Source organism: Hemitrygon akajei, unplaced genomic scaffold, assembly GCF_048418815.1.
Source record: "Hemitrygon akajei unplaced genomic scaffold, sHemAka1.3 Scf000047, whole genome shotgun sequence".
Lineage (NCBI taxonomy): Eukaryota > Metazoa > Chordata > Chondrichthyes > Myliobatiformes > Dasyatidae > Hemitrygon > Hemitrygon akajei.
The window spans coordinates 2,668,424-2,688,779 of NW_027331933.1; the positions used below are offsets into that span (position 1 = coordinate 2,668,424).

The following is a 20,356-nucleotide window of genomic DNA, read 5'->3' on the forward strand; positions in this document are numbered from 1 at the left end:
CCGGAAATCATCCATTTCAGGTTCCAACTCCTTAACGTGCAGGGTGCACATCTTGTATGTGAGGACATCAGGGAAACTGGAGGTCTCACCACCTTCCCACCAACGTCCCCTCTAATTTGTAATGACCAGTGTGCACATAAATCATGTACTGTGCACTTTTTTGAACTCAGTGACATGTGCACAGTGAATTTTATACAGAGAGGTAATCGTTTTCACAGCTAGCAAATCACTGTTGATAAGTACTTTGATCTCCCCTGGGTTTGATCGAGTTCATCTGCACTCTCACACAACCTATGTAGCAGGCCTGTAACGGGTAATGAAGGATTTTCTCACCAAAGCTTTTTCATATTGTCCATATGTGGTGTGCTTGCTAAATTATGTTTTAAAAAGTCAGATTTGCAAATATTACTCCACTTCTTCCAACTTACAAATTCTCCAGCACCTCTTGCATTGCCACAATACACACAGGTAACACCAGTTTCTATATTGGGCATAAATATTTCCCCTGAACCCTCCTGACGAATTGAGGGTATACAAAAAATTCATTTTGAACCTGTGTAACCTCTGGCTAAAAGAATAATTGGGAGTGAATAGGAATTTTGAACTGAAGTGAACTCAGTCTTCAGCGTTTAGCTAAGACAGACTCATTACCAGTTCTCTGTGGCTTGCAGAGAGACACATTGAGAGCTGATAATATTATACATTGTATCCTCGTTTGAGTAAGGGGAGGAGGACTCACTGATAAGGACAGGAATGAACATCTGTTTGCAATTAAGTCAGGGCCTTGCAAAGGTAATAACTGATAAGGACTGGACAGTACATCCATCTATAATTAAAACCATTTAGCAAACTCTGTTATCTAAGTAATTAAGTTTTGCATCAACACACAGTTTTGCCAGTTCAAATAACATCTTGCAATATTAATGTATGGGATGTACTATGTATAAATATACGGCTGTAACCTAAGTCATTCGACTTGTCAGAAGGTGGCAGTGCTTATGTGCCTTCCCTTTGACAACTGGGTCTCAAACTCCTGCAGGCATTTGAATGCACAATAAACCGTGGTGTCGATAAGAAGCTGGTCTCCTGAGTTTTATTCAGATTCAACTTTAACATTTGGCATCACGGACATGATCCCAATATAGGGAGTGCCAAGCAGACGGGCTGAGTAAGCAGCTGGACCACTCTGGGGACTGCGGAGACCGAACGGGAGCCCAATATAGGGAGTGCCAAGCAGACAGGCTGAGTAAGCAGCTGGACCACTCTGGGGACTGCGGACACTGAACGGGAGTCCAATGGGTATTTTAAATTTGTCACTCACCGTTAAGTTCCTTTGGACGTATGGTGCCTCACCCAAGGCTGATCACATACCTTGACAGGATCGGGAAAGAATTTGTTGGGAGATTTGTATAAGGTAGGCAAAATTTTACTAAGTGGCCAGGAGGCAGACATGCCAGGTAAATTGATCAATTAAGCAGGAGGTGCCAGCCGGGTAAATTTATCTCATTGTTAATTGAGAAGGAGGCTTTGTGCCCAATAAATTACTTAGAGACCATTGGTCAATTGCAGTCAATTGATACGATTGGGCCAGCAGCAGCCCGACACAATTTGTGTGAGAGTTCTCCAGACAAGGAAAAATGTTTGTGAATGTTGACTGCAGTGCTGAATAAGAAATTGGGGAACAAAATGTGGCCACGGATGGGGGAGGGTGCAGGAGCCTGGGTTATTACCTCATGAGAACAAGCAGTAAATTTGATTTGGAAAAAGAACTGAGCAAAGAAGTGGAAATTGTTGTAAAGGGAATGGAAGGAAAAGGCAGATGTAAAGTGGAACTTTGCCGGCTATGCCACTGGTGGCCTAGTGGCTTCAGCGTTGGACTTCGAGGCGAGAGGTCCCAAGTTCGAATCCAGCTGACTCCCCTGCACACATTCATCCGTGCTGGGGTTAGAGCTGGTGAACAAAACAACTCACTCAACAGAAGGCAATGGCAAACTACTGCTGTAACTTGCCTTGTACATGATTTCACAACACCACACAGCAGCGTGGAAGGAAATCCTCGGCTGACTGGAAAAATTCCAGATGTGACATACCTTTAAAGTGGAACAGTATATTATCAGCAAGTTGGAGGAATAATGCATGAGATAAAGGGATAGAGTAGTGGTCACCAACCATTTTAAGCCCAAGAACCCCTACCTTGGCCTTAGTAAAATGCCCGCCCCCCTTGTAGGACCTATCAGCCGACAAAAGTTTGTTTCAGTAGATCACAGCACGGTAGCTGCTCTGATACCTATGAAACGCTGAGCCCGAATTAGGTCGTCTGCGAATATTTTAGCACCGGATTCCTCACGAACATTCAGTGTGCTAAACAGGTTTAGAGGCAGCACTCCAGGCCAGTAGTGACGGCACTTCCCACCGGCCGCCCGAGGCCAACTGGTGATCTCTGGCGTGAGGGTGTCACTGCGGTTAGGCGACTGATGACCTCGCGTGCACTCAAGTTCAACAGTGGGCTGACAGGGAATGAGGAAAGGTGCAGCTGACTCATGTTGTTTCCTCGCGGCCCAGTGGTTGGGTGCACTGTGTAGTTACACGGATGTAGAAAGAATGGAACTAAAACCCCACAACCTGGAAACAATCTTTCAACAGTATTTGTGTATTTATTTTTCTTTTTTTTTCGGGATCTACTGGGAAAGTCTCAAAGATAGACTAGTCGATTGCAATCGACAGGTTGGCGACCACCAGGATAGAGGTAAGTACTGCAGAAGGAACACCAAAGGTTGGGAGACGTTAAAAACAGAGCGTGAGTGGATGGATGGGTGCCGAAAACAACAGCAGGAAAAACAACGTAAGCAAACCAAGGCCGGTCTACATTGGAGAGAAGGGCAGGAATGTCAGTCTAAAGTTAGAACTGATAGGGAAACACGGGATCCCGAACCCGTGTCTGGCATATCAACCCTGTATGAGTTTTGTGGCCTGCTACAGCACTTTCGCAGGAGACTAAGCCTTTAATGATGGGAATCTGTCCCCCCAATTTAATGCCCTACTGCTCCAATGCTTACCAACTAAGTTAGCCAACATCATTAACAAATAATATGGATTGGCCTGACAATGACCAAAATCGAATGCAACGAGCTTTGACATATCATTGGAACAGGGCTTTCGAATGCCAATCAACCCCGAAGGGAACTAATATTACAGGTGAATTTGAATGGAGACTCCCTCTGTCTGTCGATGGAGTAGCACTAATTCTGTGCTGCTCTTCATCTTCTCTCCCGCTCACAGCTTAAATTTTGAATTTCAAATTTTTAATTGCTGATTCTTGAAAGGGAGTGATATGTCTATGTCTACAAGAAGTGGGAAGAATCTGCATGAACCTACTGACAAAGGTAATGAAAAAGGAAAGACGCCGAAGGAAAGATCTGATGAAATGCCATCATGGCCTGAAGATATCGTTCGGACACTGAAATCAATTCAAGATCAGAATAAGGCAATTAAAGATCAACTGGAAAAGAATGTAATGAAATGAACTTATTTCTGGGAAAACTTAAAGATATGGAAACTCAAGTTACTAATTATGAAGAGGAATTGAAGTCAACTAAGCAAAAACTGTCTGAAACTACAACCCGTTTGGAAAAATATCGTTAATAAGATTATTGATTTGGAAACTAAGTCTCGCAGAAACAACATACGAATCGTTGGATTGCAGTAAGGAGCTGAAAATGGAGACTTAATGGTTTACTTTGGTAAGCTCTTTCATGATCTATTTCTGACTATTTCATCACAGCTACCTGCTATTGAAAGAGCAGACAGGCTGTCCACTTCGAAATTTAAAGACTCAACCAGACCAAGATTTATTTTGGCTTGTTTTCATCACTTTAAAATTAAAGATCAAATAATGCGACAGACAAGAAAACAGAGTTTTCAGATTCAATGAGTCTGAGCTCCGTTTTTATGAAGATTATCCAAAAGAAGTAATGGAACAAAGAGCAAGATTTGCTTTGGTAATGAAACAAGCATATGATAAGAAATGATTCCCCTCTTTGAGTTACCCGACAAGAAAGAAAGTTTTTCCTCCTAATTCTTCCCCATGTACTTTCTTTGACCCAAAAGTCGAGCTGGATTTTGTCCAGGCAATACCTGTCACTGCCACTGACGTTACTACCGAATGAACTATCTGAAAATCTGTTTGATTATCTGTATATTACTCACACTACGAAAAGAAGATATATGAAGGCTATTTGGATATTTCATTGACAAATTAATAAAAGAAGAAAAGAAAACCTGCTCATCATTACATCCTATTGGATTTTTTTTTTGGAAAGAAGATTTACGGATCAAGTTTGACTGTTTAAATGGTTAATTACATATTTGACTGAGAAAAGAGGATAAAAGGATTTGTTCCTTTTATCTAATATTTGTTTTTTTTTGTTGTTTCTTAAATTACTAACTGGTAGTTGTTTTTTCTACCAACAGGGTTTCTTTTTATATATTTATTTTGGAGGGTTAAGTTACTATGATTTTACTAATTAATATTTCCATCAATTTAGTTCAGTTAAGTATACTATTAACTTTTTTAAATCTGTTTCATTATAGTGCCCTATAACTGATTTTAAAGTTTTCTTAGGGATTTAAAGCTAAACTTAAGATGGGGCTGGTTTTTCTCTCTAAGAGATTATATTATTTTGCTTCTTTTTCTGTTTAACACATGATAGAATGTAAACACTCTCCTTTGTTGAGACTTTACTGTCTTTCTTGCAAGGTCATTTTATTTATTTTATGTCGTGGCTGGGGGGAGGCAGAGACGAGACCAACAGAGTGGCCCATGTCTTCGCATCGATCTTAGTTCACTTGCCGTTTTTTCAGGCTTTTGGGAGGGTGGGTGGGTTTAGAGTTAGGAGTTTTTTCCCATTGGGTGGTTCTGGAGCATGCGTGTTTTCTATATGGCTTTATTCTTCATCACTGCCATCTTTGATAATCCCGTATTGGTATGTGTTCTGCGCATGTATAAAGTAAATTAGAATAAAATTATAGTATGGCAGTTAAATGGATTAATGTAATAATTTGGAATATACGTGGTTGGAATTATCCTATTAAACAAAAAAGACTTCAAATTATTAATCGATTCCAACCTGATATAATTTTTGCTCAGGAGACGCATATCAAGGCAGGAGATCAAAATAGATTTTTTTGGATGGTGGAATGGAAAACAACTCCATGCTACTTCTCAGAGCAAAACTAAGGGTGTGTCTATCTTTATTAAATCTAATATATTTACTCAAGAGGATATTGAGTCAGATTCTAATGGTAGATTTTTAATAGTTAAAGGAGTGATTTGTAATAGAAAGGTTGTTTTGGTTAATTTGTATGGTCCTAATTTAGATGATCCTGCTTTTTAAAAAAAATATTTGCTTTACTGCCAGATTTAAATGAGTATATGTTGTTAATGGGTGGGGATTTTAACTGTTGCTTAAATCCTATGATTGATAAGAGCTCAACTAATCAACAACTTCCAAATCATTTTGCATCAGTTATTAACTCTTTTTTGACCAATTTTGGGTTGATCAAATTATGGAGGCATTTACACCCTGATAACAGAGAATATTCTTTTTCTTTCCATGTTTATAAAATATATTCAAGGATTGATTATATTATAGTTGATCCCTGTCTTTTGCCTAATGTTAAAAACTGTGAATATGATGCTATTGCTATACCTGATCATGCGCCTTTGAGTTTGTCCTTTGAATTTGACGATGACATTTTTGGCCGTCCACCATGGCACATGTCTCAGACTTTATTGCAAAGCTCTGACTTTATCAGTTTTATTGAAAGCCAGAGAAAAGAATTTTTTTACTTTTTAATGATATAGGAGGATTGTCTAAATTAATTATATTGGATACATTCAAAGCATTTTTATGTGGTCAGATTATTTCTTATTCAACTAAACTTAAAAAACAGACTAAAGCAAAAATTAGATAAAATTTTTAAACAAATTAAAGACTTAGATAATGTCTATGTGACTTCCCCTAATATTGACATTTAAAAAAGGGTGGAACTTCAATCATAATATAACCTATTATTAACTCATTCAATTGAAGGTTATCTACTTAAGCTAAAGACCCAATTTTATATGTTTGGAGATAAAAATAATAAACTACTTGCATCTCAATTAATATCAGCTGGAGCCAAGAGGCAAATTTTGAAAATTCGTAGAAAAGATGGAACCCTGGCTCGGGATTATGAAGAAATTAATAAGATTTTTCCAGACTTTTATACTGAACTTTATAAATCTCAATGTCCAGTAGACTCTTCTGAAATGAATGTTGTTGCTTTTTTTTTACAAACGATTGCTTTTCCTAAAATTTCTGTTGAGGATCAAAAAACTCTGGATGCCTAAATTACTGAATCCAAAATTCATAAAGCTATTTTCTCAATGCAATCTGGTAAGGCCTCGAGACTTGCTGGTTATCCTGTATAATTTTATTAAAAAATTGGAAAATTGCTTTCTCCATATATGTTGGAGATGTTTAAAGAATCTTTTGTGAAAAGTGATTTACCCTCTACTTTTTATGAAGCTTCTATTTCATTAATTCTGAAAAAGGATAAAGATCCTTCTGATTGTGCCTGATACAGACCTATTTCATTATTGAATGTTGATGCTAAGATTCACTTAAAGATAATGGCCAATCTGTTGGAGAGTATTTTGGGTAAAATCATTTTTAAAGTTCAAACAGGCTTTATAAAGGGTCATTGTTCTTTCTCAAATGTTCGGAGATTATTTAACATTATATATTCACCTTCTTCTAAAACTCCACAAAATGCCTTATATCTTTGGATGCTGAAAACGTATTTGATTGAATCGAATGGAAATATTTATTTAATACTTTAGAAAAATTTGGTTTTGGTATTAATTTTAATAATTGGATTAAAATGATATATAAAGCTCCTATTGCTGCTGTTGTCACTAATAACTGTAGGTCTCCTTTTTTCAGCTATCACGGGGGACAAGCCAAGGTTGTCCATTAAGTCCTTTGTTATGTGACTTAAGACTAGAGCCCCTTGCTATTGCTCTTTGTGAAACCGAAAATATTCATGGAATTTTTGTGAATGAGATCATGCACAAGATCTCTCTTTACACTGATGATTTATTGGTATATATATCCAAGCCTGAATAATCTATTCCTGCTTTGCTAAAATTAAATGACAAATTTGGAGACCTTTCAGGATATAAAATAAATTTTAGTAAAAGTGAATTACTTCCTTTAAATGAATCTGACTCTATATATGATAATATTCCTTTTAAAGTTATGGATTCTTTTAGATATTTAGGTGTTATAATTACTAAAAAATATCAGGATCTTTATAAAGCCAATTTTACTCCTTCAGTGGACTTCTTTAGATTTGTTTTTACAAGACTGTTTAATGTCTTTTACACAGTTAATGGACAAATATGATATCTCTAATACACATTTTTCAGATATTTACAGGTTGGGAATTTTTTACGTGATTTTTTACCAATTTACCCCTCGGCCTGCTCTTTAAATTTGGCTTATGCTATTTTTCAGTTTAAACCTTTTCAAAAACAATTAATAGCAATCCTTTATAAACAGTTAATGAATGCTTGCATGTCGCCTAATGATAGGGTTCAACGCACCTGGGAAGTACAACTTCAACATTCACTTTCAGATAATCAGTGGAGTAAAATTTATTATTTAGTCAATAATTCACCTATCTGCACACGCCATATCTAAATTCAGTTTAAGATAGTACACAGGGCCCATATATCCAAAGATAAATTGACGCATATTTTTACTAATATAAGCCCTATTTGTGACAGATGTAACACAGAAATGGCTACTTTAACTCATATGTTTTGGTCATGTGTAAGTTTAAACAATTTTTGGAGGGATGTGTTTGGAATATTATCTAAAGTTATAGATGTAGATGTTCAACCTAATCCATTTACAGCAATTTTTGGGATTATTCCAGAAGAAGTAAGCAAAATGCCTGCTTCCGCCCAACAAAATTTTTATATTTATTTCAGAATATTCCTGTTTTTTGTTTACTAAGAAGTTTTTTGATTGGATTGATTCTATTATTCTAGCTTTTATTTGGGATAATAAAAGACCAAGAATTGGTAAATGTCATTTGCAAAAGTTGAAAAAGGATGGTGGTCTCACTTTGCCTAATCTATGAATGTATTATTGGGCTGTTAACGCAGTGTATGTCCTTCTGGTTATATTGGGTTGATAGGAATGAACAGCCAATCTGGGTAGACCAGGAACTGAGAGCTGTGAAACAGTTTTATTTTACTTCCTTATTAGGAGTTACTCTACCTATACAATTAGCTAAAGTTCCTAATTTAAACCTATATCCTGTGGTTAAGCACTCTTTACAAATTTGGATCCAGTTCCGCAATTTTTTTAATCTTAAAAAAATTAAACTTTGTAGTATAATTTATCATAATTACTTTTTTAAACCTTCTTGGAGTGTTCCACTTTTTTTTACTTTGGAAAAATAAAGGTATTAATTCTTTTTTGGATTTATTTAAAGAAGGCAGATTGATGTCTTTTGAACAATTTGTCGATAAGTATTCTCTCTTATATTCACATTTTTTACAATATCTTCAAGTTAGACATTGTTTACAAAAATATTTAAGTAACTTTCCTTACATATTGGAGGCTGATTTGTTAGATACTATTATGAATATGAACCCCTCATTGAAAGGTTCTATGGAAGAATTTATAATTTATTATTACAAAGGGATAAGCGTCCTTTACTTAAGATTAAACAGGATTGGGAGAAGGAACTCAATTTCCCTTTTATATGGGAGGATTGGACATGGATTCTGAAGCTGGTTAACTCTTCTTCGATCTGTGCTAGTCATTCACTGATTCAATTTAAAATTGTACATTATTACCATTTGATGAAGGAGAGACTTCCAAAAATATTTCCCAATGTTGACAAGTATTGTGACAGATGTAAAAATGAGATAGCCACACTGACACATGTGTTCTGGTCATGTTCTATATTAAAACAGTTTTGGAAGTCAATCTTTTCGACAATTTCTAAAGCACAGAATCAATTTACAACCTAATAAATTGACTATGCTTTTTGGAATAATTCCTCAAAATATCCATGGTATCCATCATTCCCGTTAAGCAACCCTCCATGACTAAAGCAGAACGGGTTTGCCGGACATCTGAGAGGTACATAATTTTCGGGGGACGCCTCTGAGGAGGAGCACAAACTGTGGTCCCCGATGGGGTGCCAGAAAGACCCTGACCTAGGTTTTTGGATCACCCCAGCGGGACAGGTTTGTGTTCCTACACAGTTTTTACCAATATTGGCCGATTATATACATAATTGTACACCCCTGGGAAAGGAGGGAATGGTTGGTAACCTGAACCCTGCACACCGGATACGACTCCCTTGACAGGTGGATCCTTTTCTGTGTCTACAAGTTGATTTTATTGAATTGCCTAGAGTACATTGCTATAGATTCTGCTTAGTTATTATAGATGCGTTTAGTAGATGGATTGAAGCTGTTCCAACTACCATTAATACTGCTGTGACTGTTGTGAAGGTATTATTATGGGATATAATTCCCAGGTACGGCCTGCCAGAGATGCTGAGCTCTGACAATGGCCCACACTTTGTGGTGAAAGTAAATGAAGGGGTATGTAACGAACTAGCTATCCAGCAACAATTCCACTGTGTACACCACCCACAGGCCGCTGGCAGAGTGGAAAGAGCCAATGGCACTCTGAAGAGTAAACTGGCCAGACTAACAGCGGAGACTGGACTCACTTGGTTGAAGGTCCTACCGTTAGCCCTATTCCACGAAGGTTACCCCATAGGGGAAAGCGGGGTTGTCACCAGTTTAAAACATTTATGGATGGCCCATGAGAATACCCTGGCGACCAAGACCTTGTGCACCGTTGCTCCCAGAAAGCCTACCAGCAAAATTAGATATTGGAAGAGATGGGGAAATAAATATGCCAACTAACCAAAATTTTCCAAGCGTTACATTCATAGGTATGACAGGCTTACAAGGAAGAGAACTACCCTGCAGAGAGGAGTGACTATCCCACCATAGAACCTGGGAATTTATCCTGATCAGGAACTGGGATTGAGGGAAACTCAGACCTCGGTGGAGAGGACCATATCAGGTGTTACTGACCACTCCGACGGCTGTGAAACTGAAAGGGCAATCTCGGTGAATACATCAAACAGACTACAAACGTGTTACTGAGTAGAAGGACTCTCTCGGACTAAAGGAAATTGTATTGGTTGATAGTAGAGAGTGATGAACCTCTAGGTTTCTTGCCGTGGACTGTCATTTTAAGAGATAGTGCCTGAGTGATGTCAGCCACCAGCTTTCTCGGCTCCTGTTTGATTCTTACAAAGAGAGAGAGAGAGAGGGCTGGAACTATTTGACCATGGAGCATGTTTATACTTGCTGGCAGCTTGTGTTCACATAGCTCAAAGTTTGTTTTATTTAAGCAAGGACACACAGTCAGCCGAAGAGAAAGAAAGAAGATGGAAGGTTCGAAACAAAGGACCTAGTGGCCAAAGGTCACTGTTTGGACTCTCCTATGCCCACAAGGGTGGGTTGACTATTGATCCAGCCTATACCGAATGTGTGATTGTCACTTTGTTTGATCCATTGGAGTGGATCTGTTGGTTTGGGAATATCCTGTGAGGACCACTTGTGCTAACCCTTGCCTAGGGGTGGTAATTCACTTGAAGAGGTACCCCTGTGACCAATCACTGTTGGTGATAATTCGTATAATCCATATGGGGATATGTTGGAGTATCTCATGGCTACCACTTTTGTTAACTTTTAGCCGGATTCGGGTGTGTTATATGGTAAACACTTGTGAGAAGGGATACTCTGTGGAAATCACTGTCAGTAATACTTTGTGTGTTGGATCTGGATTGGGAATACCTTGCAGAATCTACCTGTGTGTTAACCCTTGCCTGGGTGGTAGTTCCTTCTGAAGACAGTACTCCTGTGATAAGCTACTTCTGGTGATAATTCGTATGTGGATTTAGAACAACGACGGATAAGACCTACGGCGACTGTTATCCCGTTTTACCACCGTGGAATTTGTGGAATTCAACGTAATTGTCTTCTCTCGACATTCACCTTGGATTACAAATATCTCTCTTGTCATTTATTCCATGGCTGAACTGAATTTTCATACTTCACCATCTCAAGACTTTAAGCTCGGTATTCCCTGAGCTCAGTGGTTTGGGAGTTATATTTACACATATGTGTACTCATAACACCTTTAACTTTAGATTATTTTGCTTAAGTTGTTATACAAGTAGATACTAATAAAGACAGTACTTTTAATATCAAAACCAGACTCCAGGTGTGGTCTATTGCTGCTGGTTCATTTAAACCATTACAGTGGTGTTTGTGTTTATGTCTTTGAGAGGGCTCACCCCAGCATCCAGTTACGATCTTTCTGTCTCTGTCACACTTATGCCAAACGGGTAGAACTAGGGGCCCTGACAGACACAGTGTTTTGACAGATGTATCTCAGGCCCCCACCAAACGGAACTTCCTACACTGGGAAACATGCATCGTGGCCATACTTGCAGGTGCCCAGCAGCGGAGAGGAATAACTGTGACTGAGCGATCTTTGATGATAGTTTTTCTCTCCTATGGAGTAGCCGGGAATTCACGAGAGATAATCAATTTGGCTACAGCACTTGAGGAGCTGGCCACAATACTGCAGGGGCCCTGACAGAAACACAGGCCCAAGTAACAGAAAAATCCACTGAAATGATTGCAATCTGGCAAACAGTCCTATAGAATCTTACGGCTTTATATTTTATCCTAGCTGAGAAGGGGGAACCTGTGCTATTATTGACACAGAATGCTGCACCTATATCCCTGATGAGTCCACTAACGTTACATCCCTCTCCGAGCACACTGCCAGGGATATTGACAGCATCAAGAAAGTAGGGCAGGATTTACACGGGTTCACCGAAGGGTCGAAATGGTGATCTTCGAAGGCCTGTTTGGTAATATGTGGGGCTTGATATTGTATTATGTCCTAATAGTTGTACATATCATTGTTATAGTTACTGTTGTATGCCGTTTTTGCCCACTGATAGGTCAAAGCTGTACTCGATTGCTTTCTCTGTAAAAAAATACTGTTTTGTTGCTCATGTAACAATCAAAAAGCAGGGAATGATGAAGTATGGTTTAACACTTCGTTAAATAATAGCTGCCTGTTTTTCTGAAAGAAACTGATGATGATCAATAGATGTACTAAGCCATGCTGAGCCATATTTCTTCTTGAGGGTAGCTAGCTAGGGTTTCAGGACGCTCATTGCCTTGTGTGTTCATGCATACAGATAGGACAGCTTCAGTCTGTTCTGTGTGTGTAAGCCATTATGACTATTTTGTAATTTGTCTTTAGGGGCTCCAGCCTGTCATGTAGTAAATATCTTTGGCTCCAGCCTGTCTTGTGTGGGGGTATCTGGACTGATATATCTGTGGTGAAGGGGAATTGTTAGTCAGTTAGTGGATTGGGTGGGAACAATCATTGACTGTTCCTGTTTGAGCGACTAACTGAGTAAGCCCCGGGTGCTTGGAATACAGAGTTTGTACCGTACGGTCTCTGAGTGACTTTATCCAGATTCGACTTCCACAGAATGGGAGTGGTTTTAAAGGGCTGGGCTGCTGGAAGCACAGTACCAGACCTGGACTGATTGCAACTGGGTCTGACAGAGGCATAACTGGTTCTTCTGGGCACATTCAGTCTCACTCGAGCTGTTTCCTACCAGTGTTTGTGTAAATGAGACTCACCAAACTTTCTCCTGACTGAATCAATGGAATCTCCGAGTCAGAAGGGTTCGCTCCAGTTGATGCTTTCAATCCTCGGGCTGGTTCACTTGTTGCTGTTCCCTCGTCTTCAGTCGCGCTTTGCTTCCAGTTGTGGTTTTTCTTCCAATAAATCTCCCACCACAGGTCTAACTTTAACATGAAAGATAATGAAGCACATTAACAATAAAAAGGAGAACCAAACATTTCTGCTTAATGTCACTAAGAACAAAACTCACTGAAATTTAAACGTTGAAGGCAGATATAATGATCTCAGTGAACATCTTTTATTGTCTCTAACATGACACAAAAGAATATGGGAGCCATCATTCAGTCATGGTAAGACATAAGGAACAGAATTAGGTGATTTGATCCATCTGATCTGCTCCACCATACAAACATGGCTGATTTTTATTCCAACACCATATTCCTGCCTTCCTCCTGTAACCCTGAAGCTACTTAGCAATTAGTATATTAATCTCTGCCATAAATATACCCAAATGGCAGCCTCAACCAACCTCTGTCGCAACAAATTCCACAGATCAGCCATCTTTTAGCTGAAGAAATTTCTCTCATCTCAGTTTTAAAGGGAAGCATTCTAAGACAGTGCTGTCAGATCACAGACTCCCTGTCTAATGGAAACATCCCCTCCACGTCCACTGCATTCAAGCTTTTCAGCATTCGGTAGGTTTACTTAACCACCCCGTCCCCTTTCACCCCCATCTGAACTCCATTGAGCACAGCCCCATAACCATCAAATGTTCCTCATACATAAAGCCGATCATTCCTGAGATTATTCACGTGAACCTTGTTACTAATCCCTCCACCACCCCCACCGTCCCTCTGAACTCCATTGAGCACAGCCCCAGAACCATCAAATGCTCCTCATACATAAAGCCGATCATCCCTGAGATTATTCACGTGAACCTTGTTACTAATCCCTCCACCACCCCCACCGTCCCTCTGAACTCCATTGAGCACAGCCCCATGACCATCAAATGCTCCTCATACATAAAGCCGATCATCCCTGAGATTATTCACGTGAACCTTGTTACTAATCCCTCCACCACCCCCACCGTCCCTCTGAACTCCATTGAGCACAGCCCCAGAACCATCAAATGCTCCTCATACATAAAGCCGATCATTCCTGAGATTATTCATGTGAACCTTGTTACTAATCCCTCCACCACCCCCACCGTCCCTCTGAACTCCATTGAGCACAGCCCCAGAACCATCAAATACTCCTCATACATAAAGCCGATCATTCCTGAGATTATTCACGTGAACCTTGCTACTAATCCCTCCACCACCCCCACCGTCCCTCTGAACTCCATTGAGCACAGCCCCATAACCATCAAATGCTCCTCATACATAAAGCCGATCATTCCTGAGATTATTCATGTGAACCTTGTTACTAATCCCTCCACCACCCCCACCGTCCCTCTGAACTCCATTGAGCACAGCCCCATAACCATCAAATGCTCCTCATACATAAAGCCGATCATCCCTGAGATTATTCATGTGAACCTTGTTACTAATCCCTCCACCACCCCCACCGTCCCTCTGAACTCCATTGAGCACAACCCCATAACCATCAAATGCTCCTCATACATAAAGCCGATCATTCCTGAGATTATTCACGTAAACCTTGTTACTAATCCCTCCACCACCCCCACCGTCCCTCTGAACTCCATTGAGCACAGCCCCAGAACCATCAAATGCTCCTCATACATAAAGCCGATCATTCCTGAGATTATTCACGTGAACCTTGTTACTAATCCCTCCACCACCCCCACCGTCCCTCTGAACTCCATTGAGCACAGCCCCAGAACCATCAAATACTCCTCATACATAAAGCCGATCATTCCTGAGATTATTCATGTGAACCTTGTTACTAATCCCTCCACCACCCCCACCGTCCCTCTGAACTCCATTGAGCACAGCCCCATAACCATCAAATGCTCCTCATACATAAAGCCGATCATTCCTGAGATTATTCACGTGAACCTTGTTACTAATCCCTCCACCACCCCCACCGTCCCTCTGAACTCCATTGAGCACAGCCCCAGAACCATCAAATGCTCCTCATACATAAAGCCGATCATTCCTGAGATTATTCACGTGAACCTTGTTACTAATCCCTCCACCACCCCCACCGTCCCTCTGAACTCCATTGAGCACAGCCCCATAACCATCAAATGCTCCTCATACATAAAGCCGATCATTCCTGAGATTATTCACGTGAACCTTGTTACTAATCCCTCCACCACCCCCACCGTCCCTCTGAACTCCATTGAGCACAGCCCCAGAACCATCAAATGCTCCTCATACATAAAGCCGATCATCCCTGAGATTATTCACGTGAACCTTGTTACTAATCCCTCCACCACCCCCACCGTCCCTCTGAACTCCATTGAGCACAGGTCCATAACCATCAAATACTCCTCATACATAAAGCCGATCACTCCTGAGATTATTCATGTGAACCTTGTTAGCAACAACTGCACTGAACACATTCCCAAGTATAACAGACCATCAGGAAATTTAAACCATTCCAGAGTGAATGTGATAAAAAGAAACTGGAATCACCAGATTCGCTCAACAGGTAAGGAACTGCTGTGGGGAGAGCAACAAATTTAAGGATTCAGGTTCACAACCTTTTGTCAGAATGGATTCAGAATTTCTCATTTTTAGTGCAGATCTCCAGCCACTTGAGTTTCTGTTTGATTTCCACTGTCTGACAGACAGGTGACAGTGAGGAGGAATTTCCAAACACAGTCCGAACACTGAACACCCACCCCCCCCAGGTTTATTTCTACTGGTTCAAACACAGAACAGCCCATTTACTCACAGCCTCTCCCTGTGAGGGATGGAATGGGAACTAATTCTCTCCTCAGACTGGCAGTCATTGCTTCCAAAGGAACTCCAGAAACAAACATCTGATCCCAAACCAGAAATACTCACTCAACACTTCATACACCTGGGCAGCTTGATCCCCGGGTCCATTTTACTTGGATCTAACAGGGGTGCAGTGCTGCCGGTGCTCACCGGAACGCCACTCCAGCACCTCCGTAAAAAACAGTCAAAATAAACAAGCGGGGAATTTAACAGCGGCCGCATATTAAATAGAGGGAAACTTACAGAAGTGGGGGTTGGGGAGAGGGGTTGGTGGCTGGTGGGGAAAATACCACTAATAACATTAGGATATTTGATTGTTTTTGGTGAAATCCAGGAGCTGTGACTGTGGTGATCCGTGGATTACTTGCTAATACAAAACTAAATTTATCTCACAAACAACCCTATGGCTTCTAAGCAAACAACGTTAACTTGCTTGATAATTATATTTTGTGATAATTAGTGAATGTAACCATGTGCTACTTTGTCATATTATTAAATTAAGTATTATATGTTTTATTGTACCAGTTATATACTTAAATGTTGTGATTGGCTATAATCTTAACTTATGTCTTAACTATCACTATATTTCTGTGGAGCTCTGGAAATCATATATATTTCTTTCATCTTGGTATAGTGCTCGATATTATAAAAAGGCATATTCTCATATATTTGTATATATACACACACACATATACGTGTGTGTGTGCGTGCGTGACACCCAATTTGTGTACCTGCTCATTACATATATGTTACGTGAATGGGGCAAGGAAGTTGTTCAGTACATGAAATGAGCAGGTACAAAAATTGGGTGTGACATACAAGGAGTGATTGATAAGTTCGTGGCCGAAGGTGGAAGAGGTCAATTTTACAAAACCTTTCCAGCATCTGCAGATTTCCTCGTGTTTACAAAACCTAGCTATTTTCAATTATCTGAAACAGAAAGACCACAAAAGTTATTAATTTCAAACTTTCTGCATAATCACTCAAAGAGTTGAACTACACGTGCAGCTACCGAGAGCTGTGTAACTTCAGGCCGTCTAACTTAGGCCACGAACTTATCAATCACCCCTCGTACAGTTCCAGCAGCAAAAAATCACCCCTCGTACAGCTCCAGCCGTAGGGCTCAATGTAACCGGCCCAGATTCACACAATCTCGGGATCAACTACGACTCACCCCCGCTCGAATCGGAGAAACGCCAACAACAGATACAGTGAGCAAACCGCATGCCTTTAGCAGGAGGGTCTCCCCAGCACCACCGGTGTCCGGAGGTCTTCACATCGTCGCCGGTGGCCGGAGGTACGCACAGCGCCACCGGTGCCCGGAGGTACATGCAGCGCCACCAGTCTCTGGAGGCCCATGCAGCGCCACCACTGGTCGGAGGCGGGAGGGACAACGGAGAGGTAAATCACAAACACGACGAAGTCCGCAGATAGATAGATAGATAGATAGATAGATAGATAGATAGATAGATAGATAGATAGATAGATAGATAGATAGATAGATAGATAGATAGATACTTTATTCATCCCCATGGGGAAATTCAACATTTTTTTTCCAATGTCCCATACACTTGTTGTAGCAAAACTAATTACATACAATAATTAACTCAGTAAAAGTATGATATGCATCTAAATCACTCTCTCAAAAAGCATTAATAATAGCTTTTAAAAAGTTCTTAAGTAGTTTACTTAAATACATTAAATACAATCAACCCCGGCACTTTAACATATCTTACTCCTGGCGGTTGAATTGTAAAGCCTAATGGCATTGGGGAGTATTGACCTCTTCATCCTGTCTGAGGAGCATTGCATCGATAGCAACCTGTCGCTGAAACTGCTTCTCTGTCTCTGGATGCTGCTATGTAGAGGATGTTCGGGGTTTTCCATAATTGACCGTAGCCTACTCAGCGCCCTTCGCTCAGCTACCGATGTTATACTCTCCAGTACTTTGCCCACGACAGAGCCCGCCTTCTTTACCAGCTTATTAAGACGTGAGGCATCCCTCTTCTTAATGCTGCCTCCCCAACACGCCACCACAAAGAAGAGGGCGCTCTCCACAACTGACCTATAGAACATCTTCAGCATCTCACTACAGACATTGAATGACGCCAACCTTCTAAGGAAGTACAGTCGACTCTGTGCCTTCCTGCACAAGGCATCTGTGTTGGCAGTCCAGTCTAACTTCTCGTCTAACTGTACTCCCAGATACTTGTAGGTCTTAACCTGCTCCACACATTCTCCATTAATGATCACTGGCTCCATATGAGGTCCTAAAGTCCACCACCATCTCCTTGGTCTTGGTGATATTGAGACGCAGGTAGCTTGAGTTGCACCATATCACAAAGTCCTGTATCAGTTTCCTATACTCTTCCTCCTGTCCATTCCTGACACACCCCACTAAGGCCGTGTCATCAGCGAACTTCTGCACATGGCAGGACTCCGAGTTATATTGGAAGTCTGATGTGTACAGGGTGAACAGGACCGGAGAGAGCACGGAAATTCAGAGCAATACAAACAAAATGCTGGCGGAACTCAGCAGGCCGGGCAGCATCTATCGGAAAGAATCAACAGTCGACGTTTCCAGTTGAACCCTGCTTCAGGATTGAGATGGAATGGGGGGAAAATCTGAATTAAATCGGGCAGGGCGTGAAATGTCTCGCTGGAAGGTGATAGGTGAAACCAGGTAGGTGGGAAAGCTCAAGAGCAGAAGAAAATAGAGTCTAATAGGAGAGGGGAGTGGAGAATAGGAGAAAGGGATGGAGCACTGGACCCAGAGAGAAGTGATACGCAGGTGAGAGGACGTGAAAAGTCACAGAGGGAGTGAGAGGGAGGGGTGTGAGGGAAATTTGTTCACAGGAAGGAGAAATAGATAGATAGATAGATAGATAGATAGATAGATAGATAGATAGATATATAGATAGATAGATACTTTATTCATCCCCATGGGGAAATTCAACTTTTTTCCAATGTCCCATACACTTGTTGTAGCAAAACTAATTACATACAATACTTAACTCAGTAAAAAATATGATATGCATCTAAATCACTATCTCAAAAAGCATTAATAATAGCTTTTAAAAAGTTCTTAAGACATGGCGGTTGAATTGTAAAGCCTAATGGCATTGGGGAGTATTGACCTCTTCATCCTGTCTGAGGAGCATTGCATCGATAGTAACCTGTCGCTGAAACTGCTTCTCTGTCTCTGGATGGTGCTATGTAGAGGATGTTCAGAGTTTTCCATAATTGACCGTAGCCTACTCAGCGCCCTTCGCTCAGCTACCGATGTTAAACTCTCCAATTTAATCGATACTTAAGCTATCAAGTTGAGGAAGGGTGTACCCAGACGGAATATGAGGTGCTGATCCTGGACCCTGAGGGTGGCCTCATCTTGGCACAAGAGGACGCGATGGGTTGACATGTCAGAACTGGAATGGGCATCGGAATGAAAATGCTTGGACACCGGGAAGTCCTGCTCGGAGCGGAGAGTTCAACGGTTAATTTATTATCAAATCAGGTATCCATAAACAACTGCAAGTTTTTTTTCTTCTCCAGAGTGCCACGAAAGAAATAAAAAGAATGAAAGTCGTTCAGAGAAAATAATCAAACTCTCACCTTACCCCCCGCATCAAGAAGAACAGCATCCCAATCATCAACCCCCAAAAAACACTCCTACCCCGCACAACTGCGGAGGAGCCGGTGTCACCAGTGTAGAGGCGGCCGCATCGGGAGCAGCGGACACAACATGCGACCCCGGAAGATTCACAGGTGAAGTGTCGCCTCACCTGGAAGGATGTTTGGACAACGGAGAGAGTTCGGCCGTCCGACCCTTTCACTGTGACACCCCGAACTCCACATCAAATCCGTCCAAACGAATCTGGGTGAACTTTAATGACCAATAAATATAATTCCTCTCAGCGATCAGCTGTCTGAATGATTCCCTGACTCTGACAGGAAGGGGTATCTATGGTCCACACTGTCAGGGTGTTGAGTTGACCAGGAGACAAAGACTGCAGGGACGAGAGGTTTTCTGTTGACTAATACACTGTGTGTGGACCCCGCTGGCAATTCTGGTGTTGTGACCCGAATCGAGACAATCACCACGCTGCCCACTCCACCAACAACACGCCACAGCCGGACACATAACAGGGGACTTTCCATCCCACAACACTGGATTCAGTGATGAAACCCGTCATTAATGTTGTTGTCCCACTGAAAAGTCCATTAAGGTGCTTTTAAATGCCAGCGCTCTCCCACAGGTGACGTCAGACACAGCTCCTCCCCCCACGCGCGACTGAAGTCACACATGGGCTCCCGACACCGGGATCTGCCCTCACGTGCGCGGTGTCTTACGTCACCCACGCGCTGCTGTGCTCGAGCTTTATCAGTTTAACGGCTGGGCTAATAATCACGTGACCAGCCCCTCCCCCACCGCTGTCAACACAGGATTCGGGAGCTGCGCTATTCCCATTGGTGCGAAGCGATGCCAATCACCGGTTACAACCAGTCGCGGAGGCGGACAAGCCGAGTGGGCGTTACCCCGCTGAGTCCGTCTCCCGCTCAAGCGCCGACCGCCTCCTCAGAGCGGAGAAAACCTCAAAGTAAATGTCCGCTTTCTGATTT

General features: G+C 41.4%; 1 protein-coding gene across 6 annotated transcripts in view; it reads right to left on the reverse strand.

The window, feature by feature from the left end:
- The window catches only part of LOC140720845 (uncharacterized), a 202,431-nt gene that overhangs the window by 17,037 nt on the left and 165,038 nt on the right, over positions 1 to 20,356 (reverse strand). Inside the window, exons 1-2 of one of the 6 annotated variants that reach the window (XM_073035704.1) lie at positions 15,803 to 15,919; positions 12,824 to 12,987 (exon numbers count right to left, since the gene is read on the reverse strand). The exons of 2 other annotated variants lie outside the window; for them this stretch is intronic. The gene's annotated coding sequence lies outside the window, so the exon portion shown is untranslated. Of the gene's footprint in view, positions 1 to 12,823; positions 12,992 to 15,689; positions 15,754 to 15,802; positions 15,920 to 20,356 lie in introns of those variants that run through there. 3 more of the 6 variants (XM_073035706.1, XR_012097267.1, XM_073035702.1) reach the window with 3 other exon arrangements.